This window comes from Onychomys torridus, chromosome 6 (assembly GCF_903995425.1).
Source record: "Onychomys torridus chromosome 6, mOncTor1.1, whole genome shotgun sequence".
Classification (NCBI taxonomy): Eukaryota; Metazoa; Chordata; class Mammalia; order Rodentia; family Cricetidae; genus Onychomys; species Onychomys torridus.
In genome coordinates this window covers 62115926-62132752 of record NC_050448.1, presented here as the reverse complement: position 1 = coordinate 62132752, position 16827 = coordinate 62115926, and the positions used below count along the sequence as shown (strand labels likewise).

The following is a 16827-nucleotide window of genomic DNA, read 5'->3' as shown; positions in this document are numbered from 1 at the left end:
AAGGTCATCAATGCTACATGTAGGAGCATGGACAACCTACCAGCTGCCACATCCATGAAGGAAATTGACTCCCTTCCCTCAGCAACCGTCAATTGCCTACAGCTTCTTGGCAAAGGGTGGAACCTTCCTGAGCCCTTCCATGAAGTTATTGCCTGGCTTGATCCTGGGCAAGCCTCATGTATGAAGCTATTTTTGAAGTCTAAATCTGTGTTATTGCAATGAATGGTGCATATAGGGCTTATGAAGCAGGTGTGAAAAATCACCTTCTGTTTAATGTTGCTGCAAAAGAAGCAAACGTGACCTGCCCAGGAAACCCTTAATTGAGGTAACAGGTTTTGATTGAATGCCACACCTGCCAGTTATTTTACCCTTAAAGATGAAAAGGTAGGTGGGTGTCACATGCTTTGGGCCTGAGTTCCCACTGTGACTAAAATACGTGGGTCCACATCCCCAAAAGAAAAAGATGGGTTAAAATTTGCCAAAACTTTGTTTGAAAATTTTTGACTTACAAATAGAAGGCTGAGACAAATACAGTATTAGCTAAATAATGTTATTTTGTTTTGCTAGAAGATAAAGGGACAGAAAGTCTGCTCTTATAGGTCTCCTGGAGCCTTGAAATTTCATAATTATGACTTAGTAGAAAAAGAACTGATTACTAGGCCTGGTGCAGAAACAGAATCTCTCCTGATTTTAGCAACGGTCTAATCCAATAGGGCTGCAGAGGACCCAGAGGGACAAGTGCATTCTGTCTCTCTGGGCCAGCCTGAGCCTTAACTCAGGCTTTATCCCACATTGTAGCATGAATTTTAACAGGTCTTATTAATAAAATCAAACCTGAAGCCAGGTATTGGGGTGAATACTGGAAGATCAGAGGAGCAGAACAAGCCACAGCCACCTCACCTCTCCAATGCCTCAGCTGATCCTGTTTCCTCAGACTATAAGCCTGAGTCCTTATCCAAATGGATCTCAGCAAAACTGCTTCTCGAAAGCCTGAAATGCTTAACCAGCTCTAGTTCCTGGTTTTCATGCCTTGCATACCTTTCTGCTTTCTGTCATCACTTCCTGGGATTAAAGGCTCTTGTTACCACGCCTAGCTGTTTCCAGTGTGGCCTTGAACTCACAGAGATCCAGATGGATCTCTGCCTCCAGAAGGCTAGGATTAAAGGTGTGTGCTACCACTGCCTAACGTCTATGTTTAATATTATGGCTGTTCTGTTCTCTGACCCCCAGATGAGTTTATTGGGGTGTACAATATATCAACCACAACACACCAGCCTCTGTTTTTCACCACCACCCCAATCTACTGTTGCAAGAACTTGCTAAGAAAGGCTTAGTCCCTAGGGTCCCTATGTGATAGAATGCTGCTGGAGCCTATCTTCACCTTGCTTCCCAGGCCTCCCTCCCACTGCCATGCTGACTTTAGCAGAGAACCAGAAAGCTGCTTAGGGACTGGAGGGGAGAAGGGGCAGGTGTGTGTGTGTGTGGGGGGGGGGTGCATGACCACAGCAGTGTACTAGCATGGCCAAGGCACTGCTGTAGGCCTCTGCCATGAAGCCCCTGGAAGATGCACCTAGCAAACACATTTCTGCTAAGTGTGGAAGTTCCCATCATGCTGAGTTTCCAAGTGTTGAGGAAGTGGGTGAGGCTCTCGTCCCTGGACCTGTCCAGTGGGTGCTGCCTGACCTTCTGCCAAGAGATTTGCATGTGCCATTCTTGCTTTGGATGAGAAAGTAGATCATTATAGTTGTTGTTTTGAGACAGGATCCCATGTAGCCCAGGCTTCCCTTGCACTTGCTATGTAGCTGAGGATGACTTCAAGTCCCCAGTCCTCCTTCCCCATGCCCCCTGATGCTGGAATTGCAGACTTGTGCCACCATACCCAGTTTATGAGATTCTGGGGATTGAACCCAGGGCTTTGTGTATCCTGGACAAGCCACAACCCAGCTACACCCCCAAGTCTTAGAAAACCCAGCCATGCCGGGCAGTGGTGGTGCACGCCTTTAATCCCAGCACTCGGGAGACAGAGGCAGGTGGATCTCTGTGAGTTTGAGACCAGACTGGGCTACAGAGTGAGTTCCAGGAAAGGCTCCAAAGCTACACAGAGAAATCCTGTCTCAAAAAAAAAGAAAGAAAGAAAGGAAGGAAGGAAGGAAGGAAGGAAGGAAGGAAGGAAGAAAGAAAGAAAGAAAAGAAAAGAAAAGAAAAGAAAAGAAAAGAAAAGAAAAGAAAAGAAAAGAAAAAGAAAAAGAAAACCCAGCCACACCCTGAGTCTTGAGAAAAAGTAATTTCTCAAAGCACTTCTTACTGAGCATGGCAGGCTTCTGTCCCTAGGTCCTTCATCCTTTCCCCTCAGTCCTACAGTCTGACTCACTCTGTGGTGTCCACTACAGGTTTGGTCCTCACCCTGGATGGAGGATGACTTCAGCCAAGGGAGATCTGGGGAAGCTGGGGCAGACTTTTACTACCCAGCTGTGTCACCTGAGATGCTCCCTTGTTCCTACAATCATGTCACCATGTGAACTCCAGTCCCAGGCTCAGGATCCTGACCTCATTCCTACCCAACCTCCTGCAGTACAGTCTATAGAGGAAAGGGCAGGCCCTCTCCATGCCCACCCACCTCCAGACTCAAGAACTAAAAACAGCCCACATGTGCACTTGTGTACACACACACACACACACACACACACACACACACACACACACACGTCTTCATATTCAGACTCTGGATTTCCAAAATCTAAAGGAAGGCCTACAAACCCCACCAAAACTATTGAGCCCAGTGACCAAAAGGCTAGGTCTCAGAGAGGCACCGACCACAGCAAGCAGAGTCCCAGGAGGCCTTGGCTGTAGGGCAATGTCATCTGGGATTATGGAAGATGCCAGCCAGGGGCTGCCAAGAAATAGTTCTGAGGCTGATGGTAGCCAATAGAGTCAGGTCTCAGATAGCCCTGGCAGGGAAATGCCCGTTGCCAAGCATTAAAGGCGGTGAACAAGATACAATTCCTCCCTCTGGCCTCTCTTGTAATAATCTGACTGGAACTCCAGGCCTTGGTGGGGGCTTAGACTGGGTTGCCCCTGACAGGGGAGAGATAACAATGTACGATTTCACATTCCATCATGTGCACGTGCACAAGCAGAAAAAAGGAGAGGCAGAACCACATCAGTGTAGTTATTCTGGTGGTGAGACTGGGGTGCTTTTCATGTTTTGTCTGCTTTTCTGCATATCTCAAATTCTCTGCCATGAATATGTATTACCGTTGTAATCTGTAAAGGGTTGGTTTTAAAATTCATACAAAATTACAGTTTTATGGTAGTCATTTTGCAATCAAATCTATTTTGCTTACATGTAGGATTCTTGTGTTTATGAACAAGAATTCCTTCCTGCTCTTCCCCATCTCTATTTTTATGGCCCTGGTTTTAATGTCTTGCTAGGCCAGCTGTCCCCAGCCAGGCACGACTGGACATGTGGGTGATCAGTGTGCATAGGAAACCATTATGCTTACCACATAGCACAAGCCTCAGGGCAGGGCTTCTCTCTCATTCAGGTGTACCTGGTCCTTCCTCCATCTCCTGCCACTGACTTTCTGACAAGCCCAGTCCTTTCCTCCCATTCTCTGTCCAGCCTTCTGTTCCTGTAAGAAAGTTTACACAGTTCAACTGACTCATTCACAGAGTATCTACTTAATATCCTCCACACACCAAGTTCTGATCACAGCTGGAACAGGCTGCTCCTCTGCCCCTCCCCAGACGAGAGCAGAATTCTCTGTGAGCATGTTGGGAAGGCTCACAAGCCAGCCTAGAGAGCTATTTGTCATCTCTGGGACCAGCAGCAGCTTTCCCCATTTGCCCTTTGCACACCATCAGATCTCTACACTTTGGGGGGCCATGATCTAGACACATTGGGGAACAGGGTATTGAAATTCTCAGGATGATGTTAACCAGTCATTATGACAGCAATAGCTAACAGTGTTGTGCTGCATGGATTATGTAGTGTTTGTGTGAATGCTGTGTATGTGTGTAGACAATAAATTGTTTTGATTATATTCACAAGTGATCATTATCCTAACAGTGGCTAACATTCACAAAGAATGTGCTCCACCTCAGTCTAAATGCTTTTACATATATAATCTCATTTATTTCTCACAGAGACCCAAGGTCATTGTTTCTGCCATTATGCTTGTGTTACAGATGAGAAAATAGTGGCACAGTGACAGTTATGCATTTTCCTGGAGGCCACAGAACCTGCAAATGATGGGTCTGGGTTTCAAAACTCATCTGGTTCAGAGCAGTGCTAACTGTGGCCTCCTGAATATTCCCTCTGAGAAGGTCCTGCATTAAATGACAGTGAAGGAAAGTTCCACTCAATAGGAGAGATTGGTCTGGTCCCCAGGAGTTAGAGGACTAGTGGAGGTGGAGAAGCTGAAACTTAAGAGCAGCTGAAGATGGGAATGGTTTCGATAGAGCAAAAGCCAGCTTTGAGGTCTAGAGAAGCTGAGTCTTGGGGGAAGAGCAAGAACTCCTGTCCACGATTTGAGACCAGACAGGCTTGTGTTCTGTACTGCTAACGGGGCTTTTTGTTAAGGTCAATGGGAAGCTGAAGGATTTGCTTTTTCTTTCAAGGCACAAGCTGTAGCACTGAGCTACACCCCCAACCCTGCTGTGACCTTTTAAGATGGGAGACCCCAGAGTGGATGGCTTTCAGAACGACTCTTTATGGTGTCAGTGTGGGAAATGGGTCAGAAGGGTCAAGCCTACAAATGCTTACAAGAGTTGTGGGTCATCCTATGTCACAGTGATCCAGAGAGACAGAAGTCAGGAGTGTCACAGGGCAGTAGCCACTGATCAGGAGCCCCAGTTTCTCCTACTTGTAATTAGGCTGCATCTTGGTTCGAGGACTCAGCCATGCCAACTTGTCCTGCCCAAGTGACACCTCAAAGAGCCTTGTCTCATAGCTGATTCTCCTTTCAACTAGACTGGATCTCCTTTGGGGACAAGAAGTCTTTTGACAAATGTATCTGTTAGTCCTTGGCATAGTCCTGGACACAGATGAGCTATGTCTGTGCTCGGAATGAATAAATGATCACATTCGCTATCTTACAGCCCTTATATCAAGGAGTTTTGTGATCTAATGCATCTTGCTGAAATCAAAGACTGTCTTGAGCTCCTTCCTTTGGACTTCCATGCGCTAACATGCCAAGCAAAACGAGATAGCTAGTCTACATAAAATGCCCAGCACCAAGGGTACATAGGAAATGGAAATAATGTTGTTATAACAAATTAATTACAATATTAATTAAGTTACGGTTGCAAATTAACTGTGTGCAAATAGATGTGTGTACACATGTTCTCCACCATGTGTTTTTATGCAGTAAACAGCCTTCTTTTCGCCTGGATCAGCACCTAAGCTAGAGTTAGCTTCGGAAAGTCCATTTTTCTCTTCTTTAAACCTTCCGAAGGATTCATGCACCAAATAACTAAATTATAACTTGGTAGCTAAACAAATTATGCAAAATTATACTTCATGAATATTTTATCATTCTAAACCCTGAAGCCAGACTCCAGACAGTTTTATGTCTGTAACAATCTGTATCATACTTCACTGAATTCGGCTAAAGACAAATGGCTTCTTTCTGAGACCTAACTTTCCCCTCCTTACTGAGTTTTTCTTAAGGGGTGCCTCAAAGGTTTCATTCTAAGTAATGGCAGTAACTACACTCCAGCTTTTCCTTGCCTGCTGGAGAGGAACTGGGGCCTGGCTGAACTTAACCCTCTAAGTCTATATGAAGTTACCTAAAGTCAGCAGTGACCCACGTCCGAGGGCCTGGAGCAGATGGGCAGTAACAAACAGCTCGTGATTGACCATGGTGCAACTGGTCTTAGAAATTGTCCTCTGTGTTGAAATTGACTAAGAAGTACATTTTTTCTAAGTAAATTTGGCTTTAGCCATTCAGTGTTCCGAGCCCAGGAGGGTGGAGCAGCGATGCGTGTGGTCTCTGCTCACATCGGAATTGCTCATCCGCATTTCAGCTGGTAGAGTTCTCTTCCTTTCTCAGTTACCTGTGCGAGTTCCCACCCTGTGACTCCTCATTTTAAAAGAAAGAGCATCCCCACCCCACCCCTGCAAAGGTTCGTGGCTGTGTTCTCTAAGAAGCCAGTGAAAGAAAATGATGTAATTGTTATTAATGAGACCCTGTTGCCCTTCTCATGGGCTCTGCGTTGTGGAGTCTTACTGAGTAAATGTCCAAATGGAGTGACTTCAAAATGGCCTGGAATTCAAGGGGCAGAGAGAGACCAGGGTCCTTGCCCGCCTTGCCTCTTGGTTTTGCAAACTCAGGGAAGAAACGGATAGAACTGAGAGAAGATGTCTGTGCACCCAGTCAGAGGGACAAAGCATAACAAGTGTCTGGGCCGTGGGAAGCTATGAAAGTCTCCGGCCAATAACACCAAAGAGGACACATGGATGGCCATAGAGTGGGATGGTGAATTGTTGGTGAAGATGATCCCTTCCCCCCGCTTCAAGCCTCTGATAGTCCTACTGTAAACATACCTTGAAACAAATACATAATTCCTTTGATAAAGACACTGCTGATTCATGGTGTTTAATAGAGGTTATCAAATCATTTTTGTCTAATCAGCAGGCTGAGTTTTCAAAGATAATGTTCCCACCGTTCCCAGAAAAGGGTAAAGGGAGGGGTGGAAATGAGCAAAGAGGATTTGCTACCCCGAGGGCAGAGTGATTCCGACTGCCCCTGAGATGCCAGATTCTGGCCACAAGACTTAGACTGTGTCCAGGATCAGGCTACAGTGAAAACTGAAAATTGCCCACGTAGACTTTCATCCCTCATCACCCCTGTCAAGCAAACATCATGAAGGAGTATGGGAAGCAGCCGCCATTGGTAGAAAGATCTAGAAGCCAGACTGCTTATTAGCTGAGTGACCAGTAACGAATGACTTCAGCCCAATTGAAGCCTCTGCATGTCACCTTTAAAAAGGCTGCAAATACGTTTCCTTTCAGGGTTATTAGATGATTGGGTCCATAGCCCTACCACCCCGAATGAATGCACTCATGCTCATCTTAGACAACTAAATGGCGTAATGGCCTGAAGTCAGCATGTGCTAAATTGCCCATCACTAAGGGACTTTCCAGCCAGCCCATCCCCCAATGATTCTGCCCATCCCACACTGTGCTGTGGATGCCTCCCTGTGACACAGCCACCTCTTCATTTCTTTGCCTTTCCCTGTTCCTAAAACTCTGGCTTGGGAAGATGTGCTGGATAGTTTATGTCAACTTGACCAGGCTATCATCATCTGGGAGCCTCAATTGAGAAAATGCCTCTGAAAGATAGGGCTGTAGTTCATTTTCTTAATTAATGATTGATGTAGGAGGGCCCAGCCACTGTGGGTGGTATTACCCGTAGACTGGTGATCATGGATTCTATAAGAATGCAAGCAAGTAGGCAGCACTCCTCCATGACCTCTGTCTGAATCAGCTCCTGCCTCCAGGTTCCTGCCTTCTTTAAGTTCTTGTCCTGACTTCCATCTATGATGGACTACGGTGTGGAAGTGTAAGCCAAACAAACCCTTTCCTCTCCAATTTGATTTTGGTCATGATGTTTCATTACAGCAATAGAGGTCCTAGCTAGGACAGAAGGGATTCCACAGAGGTGGCAAGATGAAGGTCGTGCAGCCTACAATGTGGCAGGCACCTTGAAGGTCGCTTTCTGACTGTCTGCCACCGTCTGTGTGAGAGGTGAGAGAGCGTTCTGACTACCTCCTCTGAAACTAGGCCTTCAGTACAGAAGGAGGAGCGATGTCTAAGAGGAAGGAATGGCCATTTCTTCATCAGACTTTCCTTGGATCTTTGATCTACCCCAAAGGCTCACCGTCTCCTAAAACCTCACTAACTAAATCTGTCAGACTGATGCCGTGGGGTGCCTGCTGTGTCTTTGTGATGTGTGAGAGAAAGACATGCTTTCCTCCCCTACAAAGCTTTCATACTGAGGAATGGGTGCCTAATAAGTTTCTCCTTTCCTGGGAGTATTTGCATTTTAATTGAGAATTCAGACAAAATGATTCCAGCAGTGCAATTTTAAGTTTCACTCAGCTAATAAGGGAGGCATGTGGATTTTGTTTGTTTTGTTTGTTTGCAAACAAGGAATTCTTCAGTGGGTCTTAAAAATCGTGCACATAAAACTTTTTTTAATGGCTAGCTGGGTATATTAGTTGATTGTCTATTTGCTGTAACGTGTGTGTGTGTGTGTGTGTGTGTGTGTGTGTGTGTGTGTGTGTGTGTATGTTTGTGTGCACGCAATATAAGTAACCAAAGGTTTATTTTGGTTTAGTTCCAGGGTATATTCCATCATGGTAGAGAGCAGAAAGGTAGCTGGTCACATTGCATGTGCAGTGAGGCAGCGGAGACCAGTGGGTGCTGTCCTTCTTGTTCAGCCCAGGGCCCAGGCCCTCTTCCTAATGCAGTTAATCTAATCAAGAAAATCCTCTACAACCTGTCCAGAGGCTAACCTGATCCAGATAATCCCTCACGGGCATCACCAGAAGCTCCTGACCATCCTAGGTGATTCCAGGTGCTGTCTGGTATAAACTATCACCCTGGGCCTCATCAAACAATGAATTTATAGGAAAGAGGACAGAAGAGCATGCTGGATGACACTAAGGGAATGCAGCCTAGCCCAGTATCAGAACATCCAAAGGACCGATGAAAGATTCTAAAATTAACTGTAAGAAACAGAGAGAGAAATATTAGGAGAAATCTGTGCATCCAAAGATATAAAACATTTATCTAACTCATCACAGGTATGGACCATAGTTGGAGCCTAACAGATTAATACATTGCAAAATTGTAACATACGAGAGAATTGAAAAGTTAAGCGTTAATTTCACTTGATATATAATTATATCAAGGACAACTGTTAGTTTATCAAGTGTGACAATGTAAGAGCTGTCTGAAAAATAATCCTTTTTTTTATTAATCTGTTTTTCAAGCTTTTGTTCATTTCTGTATTGTTCACCATCCATATTTGAGATGCATGATCTGAAATAGCTAGTAATAATACCGTTTGTGCTAGCTCATTTTGTGTGTCTCCTTGGCATGGCCTGACAGTTTGGTCAAACAGCAAATGAGCTATTGATGGAAAGGGACTTTTCAAATGGGACTCTTACAAAACGGAGTATGAGGAAGCAGACTGCTTCTCCTAGGCCAAGTTGCCCTCATCCAGGTGATTGAAAGCCACTAAGATCAGAGACTGGTGATGGAGAAGCAGCTGTGGCTTAAGACAGTGGCAGAGAGGTTCGAGTTGAGTTTCAGATCTGTAGGAATTGAACTTAGGACTGTAACATCCATCCGGTGTTAACCAGGTTTCCAGTGCCCGAGGCTGCTCTCACCAATTCAGAGGACAAAAGTCACAGGCCCCTGTGTCAGTCAGCTTTTGATCATGGTACATGTGGTATTGGCTCAAAAGGAAAGAAGGTTTATCTTGGGCTACAAGTTTCAGAGCAGCCCATGATTGGTAGGCTCAGCAGCTTTGGCGGTTCCTGGCAATGAAGAACACGCATAACAGGCAGCATTCTGTGAAGTGAGCTGCTCCCCTTGGGACTAGAAATAAGAGAGAGATGGGAAGGAGAAAAATACATCTCCAATGTCCCAACTTTCTTCCCTGAGGCCCCACCTCTAAAAGGTCACCATCTCCCCTAAATAGCACAATCAACACAAGGCCTCTAGAAGACACTGTCAACCATAATGACTGCACAATCCTCTCCTAAGACTTCCTTAGCATTTCTCAACTCATCCTCAACAAACTGGGCCCAGTTTCTCTTTCCACTACCTGCCCTCTGGTTTAGTAAAGTATTCCAGACATACTGAAGGTGATAGCTAATGATAGTATGTTGACCAATAATAGCATTGATAATACCCTGTGAATTTATCATGCAGCTTAAAAAATAAACTTTACAGACTGAACAGTAAATGGGGCGGAACAGAAAAGGCAGAAAACCATGAGGCCATAGGAGGGGACCTCCACCCTGAGTGAGTCCATTTGAAGCCTCTTGCCAACTGAGAATGGAGAATTCCAACACAACTAACCATGTGATAATCTCACATGTCAGAAGGGTTGGGGGAAGAAAGCGTCTTAGGTCCTCTGGATTGGAACACGAGAGCCACCAATTGGCATCCATTTTGACACATTGAAGGGCAGTTCTCCTTTGAGAAGCCCACACTCTCTCTCTCTCTCAGGTGTGCCTCATTTCCCTGTGTTTCAGTTTGCTTTCTGTTGCTGTGATAAAACACTATGACCACAAGGGACTTGAGGAGCAAAGGTTTTACTTAACTTACATGTCAGGATCACAGTTCATCATTGAGGGAAGCCAAGGAAGGAACCCAAGCAAGGTAAGAAACTGGAGGCAGAAAGTGAGGCAAAGACCATGGAGGGGGCTGCTTATTGCCCCCATGGCTTGCTCAACGTGCTTTCTTCTACAACCTAGGACTACTTTCCAATCGATGGTCACTGTCCACATCAATCATTAATCAAGAAAATGACCCCACAGAATTGCGTGTAAGGCAATCTGATGGGGGCATTTTCTCAGTTGAGGTCCCCTCTCCCCAGATGACTCTAGCTTGTGTCAAGTTGACAGGAAACTACCCACCACAGTCCACACCTCTCTTTCCATTTCCATAGGCTCTACCTCCCCTTTGTACCAGCTCACCATGAAATCCCCTTCCACGCTGAGGCCAAGGATCCAGTTTTACCTGAGTGGAGGTCTCTGAAAAAGATCTTCTCAGGCTTCCCCAGGTAACAATGTGGAGCTGTGCCTCCATCCCCACCAATGCTGTTAGTAAACAGGTCTCCCTCCTCAGACTCATTCCCTTCCTTCCTGTGGTGACAGTGTGTGACATTGTCATGCATTTTATTTTCTTAAAAAATGTGTTTTCTTTTATCACTGTTCTGTCTCTTTTCTTTCAAAAGAAAAAAGAATGGACATCTTTGGAGTTTTTTTTAATGGTCATGACTTAAAAAATACTCACACCATATACATGCTACCCATAAATAAGACACAGTATTATTATCAAGCCATTTTATAATGTTTTCATATCCTTAGTACTTTATGCAGCTTGCTTTGGAGGCCCAACGATGTTTTAAGAGTTCTCTGTTTGGATACACGTGATTCCCATGCGTTCATGCTCTTTCTGCTAAATTGTGTCCCATTGTGTGAATGCACCAGGATCTATTGATCCATTTCTCCCCTCACAGAAAGTTAGATTATTTTCAATTTTACAGACAAGGGGGATGAATACTCTTGTGGTTTCCTTGCACCATTGAGATCCTTTCTCAAATCCTCCTTTTTTTTTCCATCCCCACGTTCTCCCTCCATGCTCTGTCCCTCTGAGCTCAGTGGTGAAATTGTGGAGCCGGCTCACACTCTGCCTTTGGTGAACACTGCTCTCTGCCTCCCTGGGCACAGTGAAGAGAAGCACAGAGCAGTTATTTAATGAGCCCAGGAAGGCGTCACTCAGTGGCCGGCCCTCTCCTCTTAGGGTGTCACTGTAAGAATGAGTTGGGGGAGCTTAGTTATCTGAATAATTGCCCCGTCTAGACTCAACTGCCACCTCCCTGACGTTCTTGGCACTGTCCAAAAGAGGTCAGCGCTAACGGAGCGCAGTTAAATATAGACATCTAGGAATAAAAGGCCTAATTAAGAACCAGGAAGTTGCTCTTGGGAAATTAACAAAGTTTGCCAAGGCATCCTTAGGTGTGCCAAAGCACAATTTGGCAGAGAAATGCTGATGAGAACCCCAAGCTGGGAGGTAGGAAGAACAGACTCGTCCCCCAGTTCACTAGGGCTGGCTGGCTGGCAGCATGCCATGTCCCCCAGGCCACACTTTCTCTGATAGGCAAAAGGGAACGTGTAGCACAGAAGGTGGAGGTTCCTTCCTTTGGTATCAGACCTCCCTGCTCTGCCTTCTCCCAATTACTAAGTTAGCAGAAGAAAAACAAATCTGAGCCAGAGTGAAGCTGGTCTCATCATTTGAGATACAGCTTTCCTCCTTCAGACTTAGGAAGGACTTTCAGTGAATTCTCTCGGTGTTTCATTAGTGCAGTGTAATGAATTCCTCATGCTAATCTGGGTGTGTGGCCACGTTTCTAGGAGATTCACAGGGGTTAAAAATAAGCTTGAGTTAGAGATACTTATTCTTCATAAGCAAGATTCATAATATGAAGTCTCCATTTGTATCAGGTCACGGCCGCTGCAGGGCAGAGTCCATAGCTGTTCTGAGCCATTGCCTCCGGTGAAGGTGTTCGCAGTGACCTCTCCTGTAGAATGGGGTTGTCTGCCTCCTAGGGTGCCTGGGCAGATCAATGGGAATAATGTACTGGAAAGCACTTTGAAAAATGCGAAGTGCAATTCAAATGGATTATTGACAGTCCTTTGTTAAGTGTTCGTTTGATTGCCGAATGTCCTTGAATGCAATGAAGCATCATTTCTTATAAACCGTTTTATAACTCAGACGTTTTTTACTAATTCTGAGTGACCTTCCCTCCAATCAGTTCATCCCTTGTGGTTCTACTCTAAAGCCCAGGGAGCCACAGCATAGAATCTTACGAAGCAGAGGAAAGGCTTTTGAGTTACCTGGTGTGCCATGGCCTGTCCTACCTCATGCCTGCATCCTCACTGGCAGTGCTTGAGGCCCTGGCTGCAAAACTCTTATCAGAGAAACTTCTGGAGGGTCAAGCAGCCCTGGATTGATGGGTACCTCTCCCTCACCTGCCTGAACTTCAGAGAGTCCAGTGCATTTCCACCTGCCAGTTCCAGGCTGCTGTCTATACCAGGAGTTGGCTGACCATGGCCCTCAGATGGAATCTGAACAGAACGTTGCTTTATAGCCAGTAAGCTAAGAACAGTTGCTCAATTTTTTTTTTTTTTTTTTTTTTTGCCATTGCTGAGGACTGAACCCAGGGCCTAGTACTCTACCACTGAGCTAAATCCCCAACTCCCAGTTTCTCAATTTTAAATGGTTTTACATTTTTAGGATATAAAATCGTTCTACATTTTAATAAGATTTTATGACATAAAGCTACATGAGATTCATATTTCTGTATCCATAAATAAAATTTTATTGAGACTCAGCCACACCCATTTGTCTCTGGCAGCTCTTGCACCCCAGCTGCAGAGCCCCTGCATGACCTAAAATATTTACTCTCTCCTTACAGAAAAATGTTGCCAACCCCTACAACAGAGTTACATAAGTAATCCTAAGCCTTCTCTAACTAAGCAATATCACTATGTATGCCATCAGCTCCCCCTAACGAACCTTTGGAAGGACCTCTTACAGTTTAGTAGCTCTACTGGGCATTAGACACATTTAAAATGGTTTGTAAACAGACAGACAGTTCTCTCCCACCTGCCAGTTCCTGAATAACCACTCAGAGGCTTATATTAATTATAAATGTTTGGCCAATGGCTCAGACTTATTACTAGCTAACTCTTACATTTAAATTAATCCATATTTCTTATCTATGTTGTATCACATGGTTTGTGGCTTGTTACCTCACTTTCTACACATCTTGCTTCTTCAGTGGCTGGCTAGAACCTGTCCTGACTCCACCCTTCTTCATCTCTGTCTTCAGTTTGATTGTACCATCCAACCTTATTCTGCCTCATCATTGACCAAACAACTTTATCAACCAAGGAGAGCAACACATATTCACAGAGTACAGAAAAACCATCCCACAGCATTTCCCCTTTTCTGTCTAATCAAAAAGGAAGGTTTTTAACTTTAACATAGTAAAATTATATATAACAAAACAGTTATTAAACAAGAATTACAGTTACAATATCTAGTCTATTTGTATTCAGCAAAATTAAAGAAAATACTCTATCAGCTATCCTGTCTTTGTGAGTCTGAAGTTTCCTATCTAATTTACCTTTTATCATAATTAAAGAAAACATTAATTATAACTATCTAGTCTTCAACTCCACCAAAGACGCCAGAAGATTATACTATTACCTGAGTAAGCAAGAAGTACATTGCAAGCACCTTCCAACATTCTAGAAATGATAAAGACATCTGGCTGCCTGGACAGTCACCCAAAATTCTTCTGTAATGTTGGGACATCCATCTTCAGCCTATAGGCATAGAGTATCTGGCTGACTTTTTAATGAAGCAGGAAATTTGAAGGACAGTCCCACCTATTTTGGCAAAGTTCAGCAGTCACTTTCCTATGGGTCCTGTATGTCCAGTTTATACAACATACTGTCAAGCAGTCCAGGCAAGAGCAGTTTCTTGCCCAAATGGCTAATCTTGCCATAATGAAAGCAAACTCCTATGGAGTTTCTTCTATGCCCATCATCCTCTTTGAAGTAACTGGTACTGCCAGGAGCAGACATATCTCACTGTCAAGAAAAGTCTAAGTTCTTAAAATATTTTAAATGCCATATCTGTAGGTCTTTGATGTGTTTGGAGATTTTTTTATCTAATTGAAATATATGTTTGTATACCGAGAAAACCTAACTGATATGGCTATAAGTTTGACTATCATGGACAACTAACTAATAATCTGTATTTTTTAATTATACATTTTAAATGAGCTGCATAAACAAGAGTAGACATATACATATAGTATAACAAAATTGAATTTAAATTTGTATCAATAAACTAAAATCCATACCAATGTAAACTACTTAGAGATTAACAGGGTTTTTTTGGATTAAAGTAGATTTAATAATCTATCCTTTTCCCCATCATTTCTATATCATATCCCCCTTTCTTCTTCAGAAAGAGATTGACTATAACCATTAACAGTTTATAAACAATCTCCCTTAAATGAAAACAAACATTCATAAACAATATTTGGGGAATTTGGAAGTAGTTCTCTAGACTACTTCCTGTTGATTGGAAGTGCTGGTAATCTTATGGGGACCCTGAGAAAATTTAAAGTTATGGTGAAGTCCTGACTAGGGTATTTTGTGTGGCTGGTCTATCTCAGATAGCAGCCTTAAAGCTTTTTTGGATGCAGAACTCAGAGGAAACTGTAGCAGGTGTATTGAAACATTGGATCATCTGGGCCATCCATTTTTATTGCTATCTGTTCCCCTGTTCTGACTTTTAAAGGTAACATACATAACTGTATTAATGTAAATATAAACTGTGTATTCTACATAAGCCAGCCAAAGATAACTTTTTGTTTTATATTTGAGCAGGTAAAATATACATCACATGTCTTGTAGTTACTTTAGGTTTATTTTTCCATATCTGTAGTCAGGATTTTCAAAGGGTCTTCCTTGATCAAACCTGATCTCTTCCAACCCAGAATGAATCTATAGACTCTCACCTTCTGTGGAAACAAAGGCAGAACCTCTTTCCCAAAGCAACATATCCCCTGACTCAAATTTTGAAGTCAAGATATTTTTAAAATATATAGGTTGGTTTAACCTAGCAGTCCCCACAATCAAATTTCTTTTGTTAACTTATTAACAGTCAAAAAAAAAATCCAAATAAAACACAGCAACATACTTAATCCAGACTCTCTGTGCATTTTCTATCCTCATGTGGCTCATTTATTTTACTTTACTCCCTTTTTAAGAACTTTATTTTATTATTTTAAATCTTTAATTTAGGGATTTTATATATATATATATATAATATATATATATATATATATATTATATACATATATATATTATATACATATATATAATATATGTATTCTCTCTTGCCTAAGCACAGCTTTTAAACACGCCATGACCTGTTTAGAGGCCTTTCTGTCTGAATCTGTTTTTACTGTGTTTCTTAACCCTTTTTCTCCAATGAGCAAAAGCTAAATCCATCATGCAGTGTGCTGCATGGCTAGAAGATGCCTCTGTGTACTGCAGTGTGACCCCACAATGCTAGAGTTCAAGCCCACATGCCACAGCATCTCTGTACCACAGCCCACATGAGAGACAGAACTAAGAAGCTCTTTTGGGCTCCATTTATGTGTTCTAGAACTCTTTCCTTTAAGCTATTTCAGGTTTTATGTAGATGTAGGTGCTTCACATTGGAGCTCCATATGTAAACAGATGCCAATTCCCAAATAACCAGTCAGAGGATTATATTAATTACAAATGTTTGGCCAATGGCTCAGGCTTATTACCAGCTAGCTTTTATATTTAAATTAACCCATATTTCTTATCTATGCTTTGCCATGTTGTTTGTGGCTTGTTATCTCATTTTCTATATGTCCTGCTTCCTCAGCAGCTGGCTGGCATCCACCTGACTCCACCCTTCTTCACCTCCATCTTTAGTTTGATTGTACTGCCTAACCTTATTCTACCTCGCCATTGGCCCAAACAGCTTTATTTACCAACTAATAAGAGCAACACATATTCCTAGCATAGACAAAGACCATCCTATAGGAATGGCATTAATAATAAAAAGTGATCCCAAACTGCAAGGATCCACCACCCAGTAAAAGCAATTAGTTAGGATGTAAGCAGTGGTTACGATCACAAACCCCTGAATCAGACCCCGGGGCTTGAATCATAGCTCTATCCAAAGCAGTAACACCACGTTCACTGGGTTTATTACCTGACCTGCCTTGGCCTCAGTTTGCTCTATTTGAGAAGGAAGAATGGGAACATGACTCACATTGAAAAGCCATTGTTGGATTAAAGGAGGCTGCCTGTGCAAGGGTCCTCACACAGTATCAGCTGGGACAGAATTTTCAGTGAACATCATTATCCTCCTCTTCATCCACATGCAAAGAAATATAGTCAAAGTTTACAAGGCTGTGGTGGAAGTTTGTGGGTATGGGTCCAGTGATGAGCAGGACTTAGGTC

At 43.3% G+C, this 16827-nt stretch overlaps 1 pseudogene; it reads left to right on the top strand.

The window, feature by feature from the left end:
• LOC118586175 overlaps nt 1-12756 on the top strand; it is a 47914-nt pseudogene extending 35158 nt beyond the window's left edge.
• The last annotated feature ends 4071 nt before the right edge of the window (nt 12757-16827 follow it).